General features: G+C 42.6%; 1 protein-coding gene across 1 annotated transcript in view; it reads left to right on the forward strand.

Moving 5' to 3' along the window:
* Positions 1 to 19,127, forward strand: part of LOC126471617 (FMRFamide receptor) — a 721,366-nt gene that overhangs the window by 154,784 nt on the left and 547,455 nt on the right. The window contains exon 2 of the mRNA XM_050099856.1: positions 9,495 to 9,565. The gene's annotated coding sequence lies outside the window, so the exon portion shown is untranslated. The remainder of the gene's footprint in view (positions 1 to 9,494; positions 9,566 to 19,127) is intronic.

The raw sequence follows: 19,127 nt of genomic DNA on the forward strand, positions 1-19,127 counted from the left end.
TAAAAGAAACATATTTTTTCATACGGTTTAGCGTAGTACTGAAGCCGAGTCTGATATATATTTGTCTCGCAGTTTTTACTATTTTACTTGTTGGTTAAGAACATTGCGATTTCTGGTTCTGTATGATAAATCTGTATTGTTTTCTTTATTTTTACTATATCATCCCTTTGTTTGACGTTACAAATCAAGAACTATCGAATGAAACCTGAATTAAACATAGAAAATTTCAATTTTGCTGTAAATATTGCTTACTTTTAACTAACAGACAAGAGTATTACTAAGCAGACCAAAAACTCGTCACCTGCCACTTCATACGTCTTCACTTAGTCTCTAGACGCTTCCGGTTTTTAGGGGAATCTAGTAGTACTCTTATCACATACATAAAGAAATTAATCGTTGTGATGTAATGCCTGATAGCTATGCAACACACCTAATATACAAAATGGCTCTGAGCACTATGGGACTTAACATCTGTGGTCATCAGTCCCCTAGAACTTAGAACTACGTAAACCTAACTAACCTAAGGAGATCACACACATCCATGCCCGAGGCAGGATTCGAACCTGAGACCGTAGCAGTCACGCGGCTCCGGACTGAGCGCCTAGAACCGCGAGACCACCGCGGCCGGCACGTAATATACAGGTACGACCTTAACTGTACTGTATTTTATGCTTACTTGTGATACTGAACAGATGCCTACAGTAGTTCTACAACTCTGTTAACAGTGATGATGATGTTTGGATTTTGGGTCGCTCAACTGCGCAGTTATCAGCACCCGTACAAAGTCTCAACCTTTGCTCAGCCACTTTCATGAATGATCATGAAATGATTAGGACAACAGAAACACCCAGTCATCTCGAGACAGGTGAAAATCCCTAACGCCGCCGGGAATCGAACCCGGGACCCCGTACTTGGGAAGCGAGAACGCTACCGCGAGACCACGAGCTGCGGACGTCTAATAATGAGGCATCACACTCATGGGCTTCAAACACTTGACAGGATTTGAAAAGCTGCGTGAGGTGCAAACTCGAACTACTTCTCAGCAAGTTGCAGCAGCATGTAAACCAGTCCGTTAACAGGGGTAGAGCTGTGAAAGTTGCTGGTTGCAACCAGTGCCTGGTATGATGGCCCATACATGCCACTGGTTAGCAAGCTGACAAGGAGACCACATGGATTTTTGTAATGTTTGATATTTATGGTGTGTGACCTTCAGAATTCAAATATCAAACACGAAAAGCTGCTGAGCGCAACTGTAAAACATTCTCGAGAAAATCGACTTCGAAGTCTTGCGAGTATCTTTAATAAGTTAAAATATAGTGGTTGTTTTCTACGAGCAGCTTGTTTTTAGAATTCTCGCTCACTACGATGGAGGCCAGTGTTCTGTTCCCAGCAGAATCAAAATGTAAAACAAAGATGTATATTCTAAGACCATTTCCGTGAAGCGTAGAATACATAAAAATGTCATTTTCTCATTATTTTCAATTCATTTCGAATACCTACGTCATTTAATATGAAATGCATCAAATACATTCTAATTAAGACATCAAATTGTCATATTTATGGAAAATGCATGTCTTCTAGTTTCTAATTACATACCACTCACAAAAATCCAATTTTCATTGCAAACATAAATTCTTAGTTTCTGATATTTTATAAAAGATTGTTAGTCAAGATTGTTTACATAAAAATGTAGATTAAATTTTATCCCATCTTTACGTGTTTTACAGTTCGCGGGAATGCTCGTAGGGCATACACCTATGTAAAAAATTTGATCCCGTCAGGAATCGAATGCAGGCCGCCCACAAAGACACCGATCACTAATTTACTTATTTCACGAGAAAAACTAAGAAGTAAGATGGTCGGAAAAATCCGAATTCGATATTGTAGAGAATGTTCGAGAGCTGCTTGGAACTGCTGCGGGGGACCGATATTTGTTTTCTGAACTTCACGTACCATGAATGTAAAAAATACTCTACTTTTGAGTGCACCCCGCCGCGTTACAGGACGCTCTTTGGGTCGCCCGCACTGTCCTAAGAGTTATCGGGAGAAAATATGACCCTGACGTCATTAACCACTTGATCCCTACTCCGTCAATGGATTCTTGCAATATGGTTTTGTACGATTACCTCCTACAAGAAAGCAGTTCCTAAATAACTCAGGGCTATTCTTGAGAGGGGTCTGTCGTTGAAGGAGCAATGAAACAATCAGAGAGTGAAGGTCGCAGCGCCAAGCAACATGTCTAAAGTACAAGTCAGGGAGCAAGCATCTGCCGGCCGATGTGGCAGAGCGGTTCTAAGCGTTTCAGTCTGGAACCGCGCGACCGCTACGGTCGCAGGTTCGAATCCTGCGTCGGGCATGGATGTGTGTGCTGTCCTTAGGTTAGTTAGGTTTAAGTAGTTCTAAGTTCTAGGGGACTGATGACCTCCCATAGTGCTCAGAGCCATTTGAACCACTTGAGCAAGCACCTGTGCTTCATGCATGGGCTTCAGCTATATGTTACTCGGCAGGAGTAACCCATCGTTCACATGTTTCACTCTGTAGTACAATTCCTGCCACTCGGAACAGGCTGGCATTGCTCTTCGCCAAACTTATCGACAGGTGAGGGATGGTTGATACCACCTTCAGTCGGAATGATTCAAGTTTTGGATGGAATAGTACCATCCGACATCAGACGGATAGAAACTGCCAAATTCGAAAGGGGCAAAGTTAACATTGATGATGGACACGGGGCACGAATCTGTTGCTCAACTTTTAAACATTACGAAAATTTTTGTCAAGTAACGCCTCCCTGGTGAAGCCAAAGACAAAACAGAGACTTCAGCGCTGACAGATCAGAAATAAACGTGTTTGGATACCACCAAAGAGAAGCTATCCCCTTGAAGCGTCAAAATAACTGACGATGGCCAAAGTAGATAGGATATACAACGTAGACTGGTAATGACCAAGAAAGGTCCTCTGAAGAAGAGATGCCTGTTAATAATGAATATTGATTTACATGTCAGGAAGTCTTTTCTGAAAGTATTTGTGTGGAGTGCAGTCATGTATGGAAGTGAAACATGGACGATAAATTGTTTAGACATGCAAAGAATAGAAGCTTCGGAAATGTTGTGCTACAGAAGAATACTGAGGATTAGATGGGTAGATCACTTAACTAATGAGGAGGTACTAAGTAGATTTGGGGAGAAAGGAAATTTGTGGCACAGCCTAATGACAAGAAGGGATCGTTTGACTGGACACTTTCTGAGACATCAACGGATCATGAATTCGGTACTGAAAGTAATTTTGGGAGGAAAATCGTAGAGGGAGACTAAGAGGTGACTACAGTAAGCAGATTCAGAAGAATGCAGGTTGCAATAGTAATTCCGAGATGAAGAGTCTTGCAGAGGATGGAGTAGCACAGAGGGCTGCATCAAACCAGTTGTCGGACTGAATACCATAACATCAAACCTGTCAGGTTAGAATGGAGACTACGCCATAACCAAGATGCCTCTTGCAACTGCAGTACTAATCAAACGGTGAGTCATTTCCTTGACAGCCCCGTTTACATCATCTCCTCTCGCACTGTGATGCATAAGGATCTGGTATCAGCAGGTCCTAAGGCAGTGCATTTTGTTGGGGTGCTACGCTTCATCTAAATGCCATCTACATAGTTGTCATCGAAATGATAAGAAGAAGAATTACCCTTAATTCCATCCACGTATGCTTGATTTGTTCTGCTAGGAAGTTAAGAATGTACCCAAAGTAAATATATTCTTCTATTGCTACTGTTAGCACATACAATCTTCTAGTCATAAAAATTACCAATGTGGGCGCTGTATCGGAGGTTTTGTATGGTGTCCCGGATTAATATTCAGGGATATGACAAGAAGGATCATTCAAGCAAAAAAAGTCTAGTAAACTGGGGCTCTAAAACACATACTTCAAGAGCTATAAGCACTTCATTTTCGATACTATGAAACAAATTCCGTCTCTGTAGTTCTTTACTTTCCATATTACTGGACGAAAAGACATTTTTATATTTTTATAACTAAATCTGCTATTTAATACATGACTGCAAACGATTCAAAGAAAACTTCAGTATTGCTTTAATCGGCACTCCATTGCACATCAATTACTCACCAAATACGGGAGTACAAACTATACACTGAAATTTATAACAGCATAGGAATACTACAGTATGTGTATTTCATTGAAATAGGACTGAAAAGCCGGCCACTGTGGCCGAGCGGTTCTAGGCGCTTCAGTCCGGAACCGCGCTGCTGCTACGGCCGCATGTTCGAATCCTGCCTCGGGCATGGATGTGTGTGATGTCCTTAGGTTAGTTAGGTTTAAGTACACTCCTGGAAATTGAAATAAGAACACCGTGAATTCATTGTCCCAGGAAGGGGAAACTTTATTGACACATTCCTGGGGTCAGATACATCACATGATCACACTGACAGAACCACAGGCACATAGACACAGGCAACAGAGCATGCACAATTTCGGCACTAGTACAGTGTATATCCACCTTTCGCAGCAATGCAGGCTGCTATTCTCCCATGGAGACGATCGTAGAGATGCTGGATGTAGTCCTGTGGAACGGCTTGCCATGCCATTTCCACCTGGCGCCTCAGTTGGACCAGCGTTCGTGCTGGACGTGCAGACCGCGTGAGACGACGCTTCATCCAGTCCCAAACATGCTCAATGGGGGACAGATCCGGAGATCTTGCTGGCCAGGGTAGTTGACTTACCCCTTCTAGAGCACGTTGGGTGGCACGGGATACATGCGGACGTGCATTGTCCTGTTGGAATAGCAAGTTCTCTTGCCGGTCTAGGAATGGTAGAACGATGGGTTCGATGACGGTTTGGATGTACCGTGCACTATTCAGTGTCCCCTCGACGATCACCAGTGGTGTACGGCCAGTGTAGGAGATCGCTCCCCACACCATGATGCCGGGTATTGGCCCTGTGTGCCTCGGTCGTATGCAGTCCTGATTGTGGCGCTCACCTGCACGGCGCCAAACACGCATACGACCATCATTGGCACCAAGGCAGAAGCGACTCTCATCGCTGAAGACGACACGTCTCCATTCGTCCCTCCATTCACGCCTGTCGCGACACCACTGGAGGCGGGCTGCACGATGTTGGCGCGTGAGCGGAAGATGGCCTAACGGTGTGCGGGACCGTAGCCCAGCTTCATGGAGACGGTTGCGAATGGTCCTCGCCGATACCCCAGGAGCAACAGTGTCCCTAATTTGCTGGGAAGTGGCGGTGCGGTCCCCTACGGCACTGCGTAGGATCCTACGGTCTTGGCGTGCATCCGTGCGTCGCTGCGGTCCGGTCCCTGGTCGACGGGTACGTGCACCTTCCACCGACCACTGGCGACAACATCGATGTACTGTGGAGACCTCACGCCCCACGTGTTGAGCAATTCGGCGGTACGTCCACCCGGCCTCCCGCATGCCCACTATACGCCCTCGCTCAAAGTCCGTCAACTGCACATACGGTTCACGTCCACGCTGTCGCGGCATGCTACCAGTGTTAAAGACAGCGATGGAGCTCCGTATGCCACGGAAAACTGGCTGGCACTGACGGCGGCGGTGCACAAATGCTGCGCAGCTAGCGCCATTCGACGGCCAACACCGCGGTTCCTGGTGTGTCCGCTGTGCCGTGCGTGTGATCATTGCTTGTACAGCCCTCTCGCAGTGTCCGGAGCAAGTATGGTGGGTCTGGCACACCGGTGTCAATGTGTTCTTTTTTCCATTTCCAGGAGTGTAGTTCTAAGTCTAGGGGACTGATGACCTCAGACGTTAAGTACCATAGTGCTTAAGCCATTTAAACCATTTGAACGCCTGAAAAAATGTGTTTCCTCTTAAATACTGCATAAAAAGAAATTAAAAATTATTGTATAAATATCATGTGATGGAACACTGTGTCTCACACAGTATACAATCACTGATATTGATACAATCGCCAAGTAAACTGAAGATATCAGAGATTAGATAAGATCTTATAATAGATTCTTTACATCAACATCTCTCAAAATTTACGATAACACCTACGATAAATAAACTAGCGGGACACATAGTGTAATGCAATAAGAACTGGTTCCCCGTTGTACGGGTATATCAAATATCATTGTCACGTGGTTTATGTCCACCTCGATAATGAAGGTACCACAATGAAGAAAACTATCTACTAAGCACATACATTACAATGACACAGTACGGTGTTACCTTAACTCAGAACAGCGGCGTCACAAGCAATAGAACGCTTCCCCCAGTTTCTCAGCACCCACTGCAGCCATATGTTATTGAGACCAGTTTGAACAGTAAGCGAAAGTTTTGAGCTAAAACCCCATACCTTCGGTGCCGCTCTTTCAACGGCGAAGCGTGCTTCTGGACACGGAAGTACAAAAAGAAAAGTTAAAGAAAGCTCGGTGAAAATGATGTGCAGACAAGCCCTTAAATTAGGAACATTTGGAACAAGCCGCCCGACAAATTGTACGGGGTACTACTGTCGATAGCGGTATGACACAGTCAATCGTACCCCTTAAGCATCGCTGGTTCTCTGGAACATTTTGACTTCATTGCACCTTTTTCGTCAGGAGGTAGTATCATTCTGTTTCGTTCAACAATGTCCAAGCAATACCATTCACGCCCGTTAATTCGCGGCTTTGCTCAGGTTTCGAGTGGGACGTTCGTATGCGCCTAGTCAAGTTTATAAATTTTTCGAAGTATGGAAAGGCAACTGTGAGTGATTCACCGTTGTATTCGCAGCGGATGAGCGTAATTACTGGAAATGGAACTGAATTCAACTTTCGTGATGAGTATAGTTGCTCCTAGCCTTTGTTAAGAATTATGCAACTTACTAGCTCAATATACCAAGGAAATAGTCTGAACTGCTGTTCTATCAAACACGATTTTCGCTTAAACAGAAGAACTAACGAACTGAATATTTGTAAAGAGAAGAGACGCGTTTTTGTTTAGGCAACTCAGTAAGGTATCATTAAAAGCGTGTTCTTTCGGTCAACCGCCGCTTACCAAAGTCCGATAGCTGAAAAGAAAACTGTTTCAGTAAAAATTGGGCAAATATAAGAGACTGCAAACGTAAGGGAACGAATTTTAGAAATTGTGCGAAATAGGCGACTAAGGCAACTGGAGAGATTTTAAAATTTGAATTTTTCGCAGTGGAAGATAAGTGAGATATGAGGAACCTTGGAATTTGGAAATCAATATGTAGGATGAAAAGATGAAGCTAGAAGGAGTGAAAAAGTCAGCGACGTTGACTGAAATTGTTCGGCACTGTTCATAAAACATTGTAAACGCTTCAGTATCATGACAGTATTATTCGCAAGACGCAGAGCACTTTATTACGGGGCGCCCATAAAGGGATGTCCTCAGTTACAAATTTTAATAGTATCAACTATAAGCGTTGTAAAATGTTCGTTCAAGGTCACAATTAAAGAGTATCTTAAACAGTTTTACGCCAGTATACGTGTGAACACTGCTTTGTTGTTTTCCTGCTTGCAGCGCCACATACGCAAAACGGCGATTCCTGAGACAAGGGTTGGGTTGTTTTGGGGAAGGAGACCAAACAGCGCGGTCATCGGTCTCATCGGATTAGGGAAGGACGGGGAAGGAAGTCGGCCGTGCCCTCTGAAAGGAACCATCCCAGAATTTGCCTGGAGCGATTTAGGGAAATCACGGAAAACCTAAATCAGGACGGCCGGACGCGGGATTGAACCGGCGTCCTCCCGAATGCGAGTCCAGTGTCTAAGCACTGCGTCACCTCGCTCGGTCCTGAGACAAGGGCATCGTCAGAAGTGCCCTAGGGACTTGTAGTAGAACTGCTCTTATTCTCTATGTACATACATGATCTGACCGACCGGTTGAGCAGCAATTTATGGCTGTTTGCTGATGACTCTGTGCTGTACGGGAAGGCGTCATCGTGGAGGAAATCTAGGAGGGTATAAGATGACTTACACAGAACATCAAGTTAATGTGATGAATGGTAATTCCCTCTAAACGTAGAAAAATGTAAGTTAAGGCGAGTGAATAGGAAAAATAATACAGTAGCTTTCGAGTAAAATATTACTAATATGCTGCTTGATACAATCACACCGATTAAATATTTAGGTATAATGTAAAGCGATATGGAATGGAATGAGCACAATAGGTTGGTGGTTTTATCAGGTAAAATTTTGGGAAAATGCATCTCATCTATAACGGGAGACGGGGTATAGAACGCTAGTGTGACCCAATCTCAAGTACTGCTCGAGTGTTTGGGTTCCCTAACAGGTCAGATTCAAGAAAGACGTCAAAGAAGTTCAGAGGCGTGCTGCTAGATTTGTTACCGGTAGGTTCGATCAGCACACAAATGTTATGGGGATGCTTCGCGAACGAAAATAGCAATCCCTCGATGGAAGAAGGCGCTCTTTACACGAGGTACTATTGCAGAGATTTAGAGAAATATAATTTGAGAACGACTGCTGAAAGATTCTACTGCCGTCATCGTAAACTTCGAGTAAGGACCACGAAGGTACGATCAGACAAATTACGGCTCTTACGGAGGCTTATAGGCAGTCGTTTTTCCTTCGCTCAGTTTGCGAATAGAGCGGGATAGGAAATTACTAGTAGCGGTACGTGATACGCTCCGCCATTCACCGTACGGTGCCGTGGCTTGCGGGGTATGTATGTAGACGTAGATTAAGCTCTTTAGTCTCGCAAGCCAGCTGGAATGCTGTGTGCATTGGACGGACGACGCCTCGCGACACATGGCAGGAACGCAAACCGTGTGTGCCTCTAAACGGGGTTCTGGCTTCTATGTTCCTCATGGAATTCGGTTTTGCATTACAACGTAAGACCACAGAGTCTGAGCGCGATGTCGCCGAAATGACAGGACATACTGCATCGCCTTTGAAGCAGTGCTTGCGATTCCTCGTGATGCGTTCGCGCTTCGGCTCCCAGGCTCTGCAGAGTTCTGGCGCTTGCAAGGGTACTCCGGTGTTATCCAGGTTGTGCGCTTCCTGCCAGTGCGGTGGGACAAAAGTGGTAGCCTATGCTTTAATATGTGGTTGTTATGTGAACGGTTTTATGAAATGAAAATCAGCCGACAAGAAAGAGATATCGCATGGACAGCCTTCAGAAATAGCTTTGGTTCTCCTAAAAAAGAAGCCAATTCGAAATGAACAGATAATGGTTCAATCGAAGAAAAGCTGTACTTGGAACGTAAATGGTGTATTCTCAGTTGAAGTTAACCTTTCATTAACTGAATTATTGTGCAGTTTTATTTTTAAAGAAAACATCAGTCCTTATCTACTACAAATCAAGGAATTTTGAGGTGTTGACTTTTCCATGTGATATTCTGTAACAATATCATAAACCATTAAACTCAGGTCCATAGATTTAAATATTTCGTGCTAGACTCAGTTGAACTTCTCTTCAATACGTAAGCACTGGTATCAATTTTTCCCAAGATGGCATTCCTAATGTCTCTTTTTCGATTTCCAGAAATCATCACCGAATTTCCGAGAGGGGAACTGCTAACAAATCTACCGAGAACCAAGTACAGTAGCTTTCAGGTGAGTACAGACTCAAGTAGTTATTAAGTACAGCACATCCTTAAAAGTGACCACCGGCTGATCGTAGATGTGGAAGAACGTCCCTTGTTGTAGTAGAGGGCTGTCTACGATGCGACGTTTTAGGAGAGTATTTCGTTAACACAGTAGAACAGTTTTCTTATTTAAGGCACTAGCAGGACATCGTGACACAGCCTTCAAATGTTGTAAACCAAAGCAACGGCCCAGTTCTTTAAGTAAGGACAAAGAGAGTAAATTGGTGTGACATAAGTTGATCTTTGGTGGTCATTCTACGGACTTTGATGATACAATCATACGCAACGGATGTCACGCAAACTCATCTTGTATGGTTCATATACATCAATAACTATTTGATTCTCTGCAATTTACACTTAACTGATTGGTAGACTGCTCATAAAATGACTTTAAGACTAGTTCTCGAACTACCCACTGCCGAATAGCATGTGGGAAAAATTAACAGCTAAATATTTCCATCTGAGCTCTTACTACTTTTATTTTATTACGATGCTCATTGCTCTCTATGAAGGTGGAAGCCTACAAAATATTTAGGAATTCTGAGGAAAAAGTTGGTGATTGACATTTCGTGAAAGGACCTTGCCGCCACGAAAACCCTTTCTTTTAATGATTGTCTCCTCAAATCGCTTATCATATCCATGACACACTCTCCCTTATAACGCAATAATACAAAATGAGCTGCCCTCTTTTGAAGTACTTCGATGTCCTCTCTCAGTCCTACATCATAAGGATTCCACATCACTTAGGAGTACTGGAGCAGAGGACGGACAAGTGTAGAGTAGGCAGTCTAGAAGACTTTTGTGTTACATGGAAAACATGACACAGTCATCCAATAATGTCACACTGGATGGCTCGCCTCTGTAGACTTCTTTACTCATATGTATATACAATCAGTGTCTATGCCATACAAAAACATTTCTGCGACAGAAAATTCATGACAAGTGTTAAGACATAAACCACGCGTAGTTTCCATGACATGAAATCCACTGCGAAAGCAGTGGCCAGGCGCACATCAGGATTGGTACAATACGACCCGACGCGCGTGAATCTGAGGGACACTATTTTCGTTAAACTTTTCTATAAGTTTAACGTGTAAGGTGTAACAGATAAATACTAACAGCAGTTATAGTTTGATATTTGCTAATCGTTATGGAAATCGAAAAATAAAGAGCAAAAAAAAAAAAAAAATCGCCTGTATGCGGAAACATACGCAATGTGTCCTCATAGCAGTCAGAGTTTTAAATGTGAGAAGCGGAGCTCATGTAGTTCCCGTCAGGCATGTTAGTATAAAAAGTGTATCTCTCTATGTTGACTGCCGGCCGGTGTGGCCGTGCGGTTAAAGGCGCTTCAGTCTGGAACCACGTGACCGCTACGGTCGCAGGTTCGAATCCTGCCTCGGGCATGGATGTGTGTGATGTCCTTAGGTTAGTTAGGTTTAAGTAGTTCTAAGTTCTAGTGGGCTGATGACCACAGAAGTTAAGTCCCATAGTGCTCAGAGCCATTTGAACCATTTTTTTCTCTATATTGACTGAGAAACTAAAATTTATATTTTGTCAGTTTAATTTTAAAACATTTTATATTCGGTCATTATTTCTCATGCAAAAATTGAGATGCTTAAAATGCGAAATAATTTGATAACATCAGTTGTATTGCAATATACTAACGGGACCAAATCCACTCGACTAGTGCCCAAAAGGAACCACGCTACTTGCTTACATTCAGGGACACTAAGGCCTTAGCTATGAAATAATCGTCATGTGACTTGCCATGCTCCCTTCACGGTGACACCATTCATAGTCTAAGAAGCCACATCTCATTTCCTGGAGCTGTGACAGCCATTAAAATGAAACAACCAATCAAATACCAATAATGTACAGGTCATTAAAACTAAACAGACAGTGACAATATAGTCCTAGAGCCACCACCTTGGCCCTGTTCAAAAGCAAATGCATTACCTAAATTTTTTGCACCCATGTTTAAAAGTATTTGCCAAAAAATGTATAAGACATACACACTCTGTCACACACACACAAAGCACTTGTGAAGGTCCATAGTTCGGTCACTATACCACACATGGTGCAAGGCAAAACGGGTCCTTACACTAAATGTTTTCACATCTACTGGATGCCCCAAAAGAGCATTGCCATTTGAGAATTCAGTACTTAACGGAATAGTGTAGGTAAAGAGGTACAGTTCGATAGACATGTTCGAAGTGACTTGGAGTCTTATTCAAACCATAAAAATTCGCACGAAAAGACAAACAGTTGGCGCTTCATATAATACAAAAGCAATAATTGTCGTAATAACTGATTTTTAGCAAAGACCATGTTCTTAATAACAAATTGTCAAGATATTTGGTGTCATTCATCACGACCTGTAGCAGACACACAACGTTGTGAACAGCGCTGTGCAGCATACTAGTAGGTGTGATGAGATATCGTCATCCGACGTAGTCTTTTAAAATCCCTCAAGACGTCGGGCGATAGCGGTAGACTTGCGACCTCAGGTAACCCCACAACCAATAATCACACAGATAGAGGTCTGGGGAACTGGAAGGCCATGCATGACGAGTGGCTGCTCAACCCGCAATCCTCACCCTACGTAGTGGGCAAGAATTCTTTCATGCGTGTAGCAATAGGAGGTGGAACGCCATCTTGCCTAAGAGTCGTGACTTCTAGCATGTGTTAAACAGCCAGGCTAGGAATGATGCGTTATGTAACATATCGGCGTACCTCGCACCCGTTAGGCTGACAGTTTAAAAGGCAGCCCGCATTTCTAGCGCCATCTGTTGGCCGGATTTTGCACTCGATTTTGTTTTCAATAAAAACCACTATAATTTCAGGCATGTGTACGACGTTTTACGTCTCATCTACATTACTCCGTGAATTGGTATATTTTCAATTGTTTGTGGCTTTGGGTCACCCTGTAAATTGCTTAACGAAAGTCATGACGATTCTCAACCGTCAAAATGTTGTTTCCACTTCTAAGTGGCCTGCAAAAATGTCACCAGCACACAAATGCAATGATTATCTCAATTGCCACAATGTTATTTACACACACACACACACGCACACACACACACACACACACACACACACACACAAACAAAGAGACAGTCATAAAAATGGACGTGTAAAATGTGACAGTGGAATCTCAGATTACGTGCCCCCCATGCTGTTACTGCAACAAAATTGTTAACACATGTCGCTAAGGAAATAACCTAATCATGCAGATGATATTTCATGTATAGACCTAAATGGGGCCAACTACCAAAACGAGTGTAACTAGCCCTTTAACTGTACAAAACATGCGTTGGCTAAAATATTACACTAAGCAGGCAAGCACATAAACAAATAAACAGTCTGCATTACTCTCAGTTACTGGGAGGATAATATTACTGTATGATGTTTAAAGCCTGACTGTGAACTCTCAGATTAACTGTCATAATGCTAATCCCATATCTAAATTCTTGTATAAATCTGCAAGACACGTGTAACATAAGAAGGAGGTATTTCACCTTTCATTCCAGTCCTAAATGATGATATCAACAGCAATGAATTTGAACAATCATAATTTCAGGGAAAAAGAAGGTAACACACAATTTTTACGTCAAATCTCACAAGGATTTTTTCGACTTCAAAATGTCACTCCAAATACATAATGGATGTAACTTACACTAATGCTGGTCTCAAATATACGTAAAAAATTGTAGATCTTTCTTACAAGGGAACCTCCCCATCGCACCCCCCTCAGATTTAGTTATAAGTTGGCACAGGGATAGGCCTTGAAAAACTGAACACAGATCAGTCGAGAAAACAGAAAGAAGTTGTGTGGAACTATGACAAAAATAAGCAAAATATACAAACTGAGTAGTCCATGCGCAACGTAAGCAACATCAAGGAGAGTGTTAGCTTACGAGCGCCGTGGTCCCGTGGTTAGCGTGAGCGGCTGTGGAGCGACAAGTCCTTGAATCAAATCTTCTCTCAGGTGAAAATTTTAATTCTTTATTTTCAGATAATTATCAAAGTTCAGCCACTCACACATAATCAACTTCGCTCTCCAAAATTCCAGGACATGTTCAGATTTGCTTGGACATATACAGAATTTGACGGTCTACGCACGGGAACATTTGAAAACGTAAAAAACATATGTTTTGACAGAGCACAGGGAAAACTGTGCGACTCTGAAACTGTTGCATTCATTTGATGCAGTTTATGTGACAAACTCTTATGTTTTCATCACTTTTTTGGAGTGATTATCACATGCACAAGGAAACCTAAATCGGGCAAGGTAGATGAATCTTTTTACCCATTCGCCAAGTGTACAAGTTAGGTGGGTCGACAACATATTCCTGTCATGTGACGCACATGCCGACGCCAGTGTCGTATAGAATATATCAGACGTGTTTTCCTGTGGAGGAATCGATTGACCTATGACCTTGCGATCAAATGTTTTCGGTTCCTATTGGAGAGGCACGTCCTTTCGTCTACTAATCGCACGGTTTTGCGGTGCGGTCGCAAACCACAGACACTAAACTTATTACAGTGAACAGAGACGTCAATGAATGAACGGACAGATCGTAACTTTGCGAAAATAAAGAAAGTAAAATTTTCACTCGAGGGAGGACTCGAACCAAGGACCTTTCGTTCCGCAGTTGCTCACTCTAACCACGAGACCACAGCGCTCATCAGCTATTGATGTCCTTTATGTTGCCTATCTTACACATGGACTACTCAGTTTGTATATTTTGCTTATTTTTTCATAGTTCCACACAACTTCTTCCTGTTTTCTCGATTGATCTGTGTTCAGTTTTTCAAGGCCTATCCACTGTGTCAATTTATAACTAAATCTGAGGGGGGTGCGATGGGGAGGTTCCCTTGTTAGTAATGAAGCACCTAAGGGTAGTTTTAGGGGGGAGAAGATAACGAATCAGGTTCTACACAAGTAAAATATAATCGACGGTACTGACGGGCTAATACTGATTTTATTACATATAAGCATATTCGCGTTTGTAAACAAGACAATCTTTTGGGGAAGGCTCCAATGTTTACCAATCGGGACTGTGGTGCCCATTCTCCGTAAAGCGTTTACAGATAGTATTTCGGTAATCGGCAACTAAATAAAACCTAATCCTAATGATAAGACTCCTTAATGCGACATGTAAACGCAAAACATTGAAAAAGACAAACTGACAGACCTAGCACCGTCTTAGGAGAAGAAACACTGCAGACAACGACGCTCAGGTTGATGTTGTATCCCTTGACTTCAGGAAGGCATTTGACACCGTCCCGCACCACCATTTAGCTGACCGAGCTTCCTAGTATCCGGCCACATCTGCGACTGTATTCAAGACTTCCCTGCAGATAGAACTCAACAATTCGCTCTTAACAGAAGAAAATCAACACATATGAAGATAATTTCCGGATTGCCCCAGGGTAGTGTGAAAGTACCGTTATAATCTTACAATGTGTACAAATAATCTAGTTGAAAGCATCGGAAGCTCTTTAAGGTTGTTCGCAGCTGATGTCGTTGCTATTAGAAGGTACCAACGGCATAAGACGGTAAAGGACCTAGAGAGGGTTGATGATTGGTGAAGGGACTGGCAGTTGACCCTAAACGTAAATAAATGTAGTACGTTGCGGATAAACGGGAAAATAAATCCACTCTTATACAACTACAGTATTGATGGCAAATCGCTGGAAACCGTATCTAGCGTAGATTATCTAGGAGTAACTATCCAGAGCGACCTTAAGTGGAACGACCATATACGTAAAACAAATAGCAGGAAAAACAGGTTACAGATTTAAATTCATAGGAAGAATCTTAAGTAAATGCAGTTCATCCACTAAAGAAAACTATTGCATGGCTCTTATTCGACCGATTCTTCAGTATTGTTCATGTGAGAATGTTACCAGGTAGGACTGAAATACGAGAGAGAGAAGAGCCAACGAACAGTGGCGCATTTTGTCACGGAATTGTTTGGTCGGTGCGAGAATGTTACAGAGATTCTCAACAAACTCTAGGGGCACACGTTACATGATGGTGTTGTGCATGACGAAGAGGTTCACTACTGAAATTTCCGGGAGGAGTCAAACAACGTATTACTTGTGTATTATATTGTGTATTGAAACCGGGGACCTAGATACGATGGAGATGCTTCGTCCCACCGTAGCCCTCAGTGATCCACAAACCCACAACAGGCCAAAGCTATACACCCAGCCCACCGCCCCCCCCACACCGAACCTAGGGTTACTGTCTCTCTCTCTCTCTCTCTCTCTCTCTCTCTCTCTCTCTCACACGCACACAAACACACACACACACACACACACACACACACACACACACACACACACACACATACCATCTCAGTCACAAATACCAAACATCAAAGAGACACATTCGACTTATTACAGACTCCATGAGTAACTGAAACACACAGCACGTACACACTGTAAGCTGCTAGTGTTAGAACACTGTTGTATGATCCAGTAGCGGACAGTCATTGTCAACACACACTGTTTCCGTGCATGTGCTATCATCATATGTTTGGTGTAATGAGTGTCACGATATTACAACTGTCCATCCTTGTCCCCAATTGGATTGGCTGTAATGGTACTTACCACATCATCTGACCTTAATTGCCCCAAAGGTATCCACTATCCATTAGCGATGTATGTCATAATTTCTTATCCTTTCGCTGTACCATGAGGCAGTATGTTACAATTTGGCTGTAAACTTTGATGTGTTTGGTATTTTGTTCCAATTGTGTTGCAACATGTAGATATATGGGCAGGTTCTTGGAATTCTGTTGTAACATAGATATGACTGGGGAAATTTCTTACTTTTTGCTTTATACAGGTAGTTGTTACAATTTGACTGTAATATTGTGATATATGACACATTACATTACTGTTTTACAGAAATTTCTTTTAGCCACATTTTAAAATACAAATACAAACAATCTGCCCATCATTGCCCCACAATGTTACAACATGATCATGTATGGAACAGTTCCTTAAAATTTTGCTGTAAAATGACTATGTATGGCGTGAAGTGAAATGCAGACTCTACTGCACAGTTACATATGATGACCAAACGTTTTATGCTACCAGATAAGGTTAATACTCAATTAGGTCACTATATTCTTTTCTTTGAAAAGCAGTTGGAAAGAGTAATAATTTTTGTTTCTTACCAATACCGCTATGTACGCAACAGTGAGGATTATCACCAGAAGGTGACATTCGTTTTTTTGTGGCACATCAAAGGTAATGCCCTAAATCGTGTCACTATGATATTAGGCTGACTAATATCTGCTTCAGCCAAACTGAGATGTGTTTGATAAATTTATATGTGGAAATAGCATTTGAAGATCGAAACGGTCAGGAAAAATATTATTTACTTTGGTACAGAAATCAATTTACTACAGTCAATAAGTACACTTTTGTAATGTTATAGAACTATTTTTTGTGTGTTTTGATTTCTTTAATGTGTGGTACAAAGATTGAATTGTGGTCATTGCCTAACCGCCAGCCGGTGTGACCGTGCGGTTCTAGGCGCTTCAGTCTGGAACCGTGTGACCGCTACGGTCGCAGGTTCGAATCCTGCCTCGGGCATGGATGTGTGTGATATCCTTAGGTTAGTTAGGTTTAAGTAGTTCTAAGTTCTAGGGGACTCATGACCACAGATGTGAAGTCCCATAGTGCTCAGAGCCATTTTTCATTGCCTAACCTATAATTAATTTCAGTCGTGCGAATAAGAAGTCCATGAATATTTTAGTAAATAATATATGTAGATCATTTAGATGTGGAAATACTTAATTTTAGGCTACAGTGAGCCCTGGAAAGTGTGGTACAATAATCGAACTCCAGTCATCATCAGTGTACCTTAACCTTTAAGTTTTATCAGTGGAGTTAGTATGAGAGCCATGTGTATTTCTTTTCAAGGTTACAGAAAAATTAAATTATGACAGTAGTGCAACATGTTTTGGTCTTGGAAGCTCGATAGATCGAATTTTCGTTGGAGATCACAGATATCCAAGTTTCATCTCTGTGTACCGAACCTTACTGCGCTGTTTACATTTGTATTCCACACATTATGAAAGTTGCCATGTTTATTATTAGAATAAGATGTTTAACTGTTACAATGCAATAAAGATTTTTTCAAAGCACCTATTTCTACATCCACATCATACTCCACAGGCCACCTAACGTAGTGTGGCGGACGGTACTTCCGTTACGACAACTGATCCTCCCTTCCCTGAACCACTTGCGAATGCTGCATGGGAAGACTGACTGTCGGTAAGCCTCTGTATTAGTTCTAATTTCTCGAATTTTCTTGTTACTGTCATTTCTCGCGATGTGTATGCTAGCCGCGTGGTCTAACGCGCTGCTTCCCGAGCAGGAAGGCATGTCGGTCCCCGGCACGAATCCGCCCGCCGGATTAGTGACGAGGTCCGGTGTGCCAGCTAGCCTATGGATAGTTTTTAAGGCGGTTTTCCATCTACCTCGGTGAATGCGGGCTGGTTCCTCTTATACCACCTCAGTTACACTATGTCGGCCATTGCTGCGCAAACACTGTCTCCACGTGCGCGTACAAAAAATGGTTCAAATGGCTCTGAGCACTATGGGACTCAACTGCTGAGGTCATTAGTCCCCTAGAACTTAGAACTAGTTAAACCTAACTAACCTAAGGACATCACAAACATCCATGCCCGAGGCAGGATTCGAACCTGCGACCGTAGCGGTCTTGCGGTTCCAGACTGCAGCGCCTTTAACCGCACGGCCACTTCGGCCGGCTCGTGCGCGTACACCGCAACTACTCTACCATGTAAACATTCGGGGTTAAAATCGTCTGGCATGAGACGTTCCCGACGGGGTCCACTGGGGACCATTGTCCCAAACACACAGTTGATGCTACTACTGTGGGGCAAAGATGGTCATTTTACAGGATGCACAAATTGTGATCAGTTTATAGGGTGGACAAATAGCGATCATTTTACAAAGTGGGGAGATACTGATCAGTTTATAGAGTCGAGCAACGTAAATTAGTTCAGTGCATGAGCACAATCACGTTCAGTTGCCGTACGATGACTGCCATTAACCCAGATACCATACTACACCATACTCTTACTACAACATCAGAAGCTAACAGTCTGTGTGCCATACCTTGGCAGTGGGTAGTAGCTACTCGATCTCCCTTTTTTTATATTAGGCTACACATAAATTTTAGCAAACTTCGTCATTCATCGTCATGTTACAGCAAAAGTGGACCAAGTGTCCCATAACATCGTGATGTTGGATCAAAATTTTGCCTAATTGTCCTATACAATATCATTGTTACGAAAAATTATATCAACTTTCACAAGTTACAGCAAAAATTGTAATAGATTACCATCATACATCGCTATGTTACAACAAAATTTCAACATAATTATGTCACCTCCGTTAAGCAAAAACGTAGGAAACTGCCCCAAACATCACCGACTAAGCAATTTGAGGCTTCTTCTGGCAAGTTACAATTTGTTCCAACA

The sequence above is a fragment of the Schistocerca serialis genome, chromosome 3 (genome assembly GCF_023864345.2).
Source record: "Schistocerca serialis cubense isolate TAMUIC-IGC-003099 chromosome 3, iqSchSeri2.2, whole genome shotgun sequence".
NCBI classification, from domain to species: Eukaryota; Metazoa; Arthropoda; class Insecta; order Orthoptera; family Acrididae; genus Schistocerca; species Schistocerca serialis.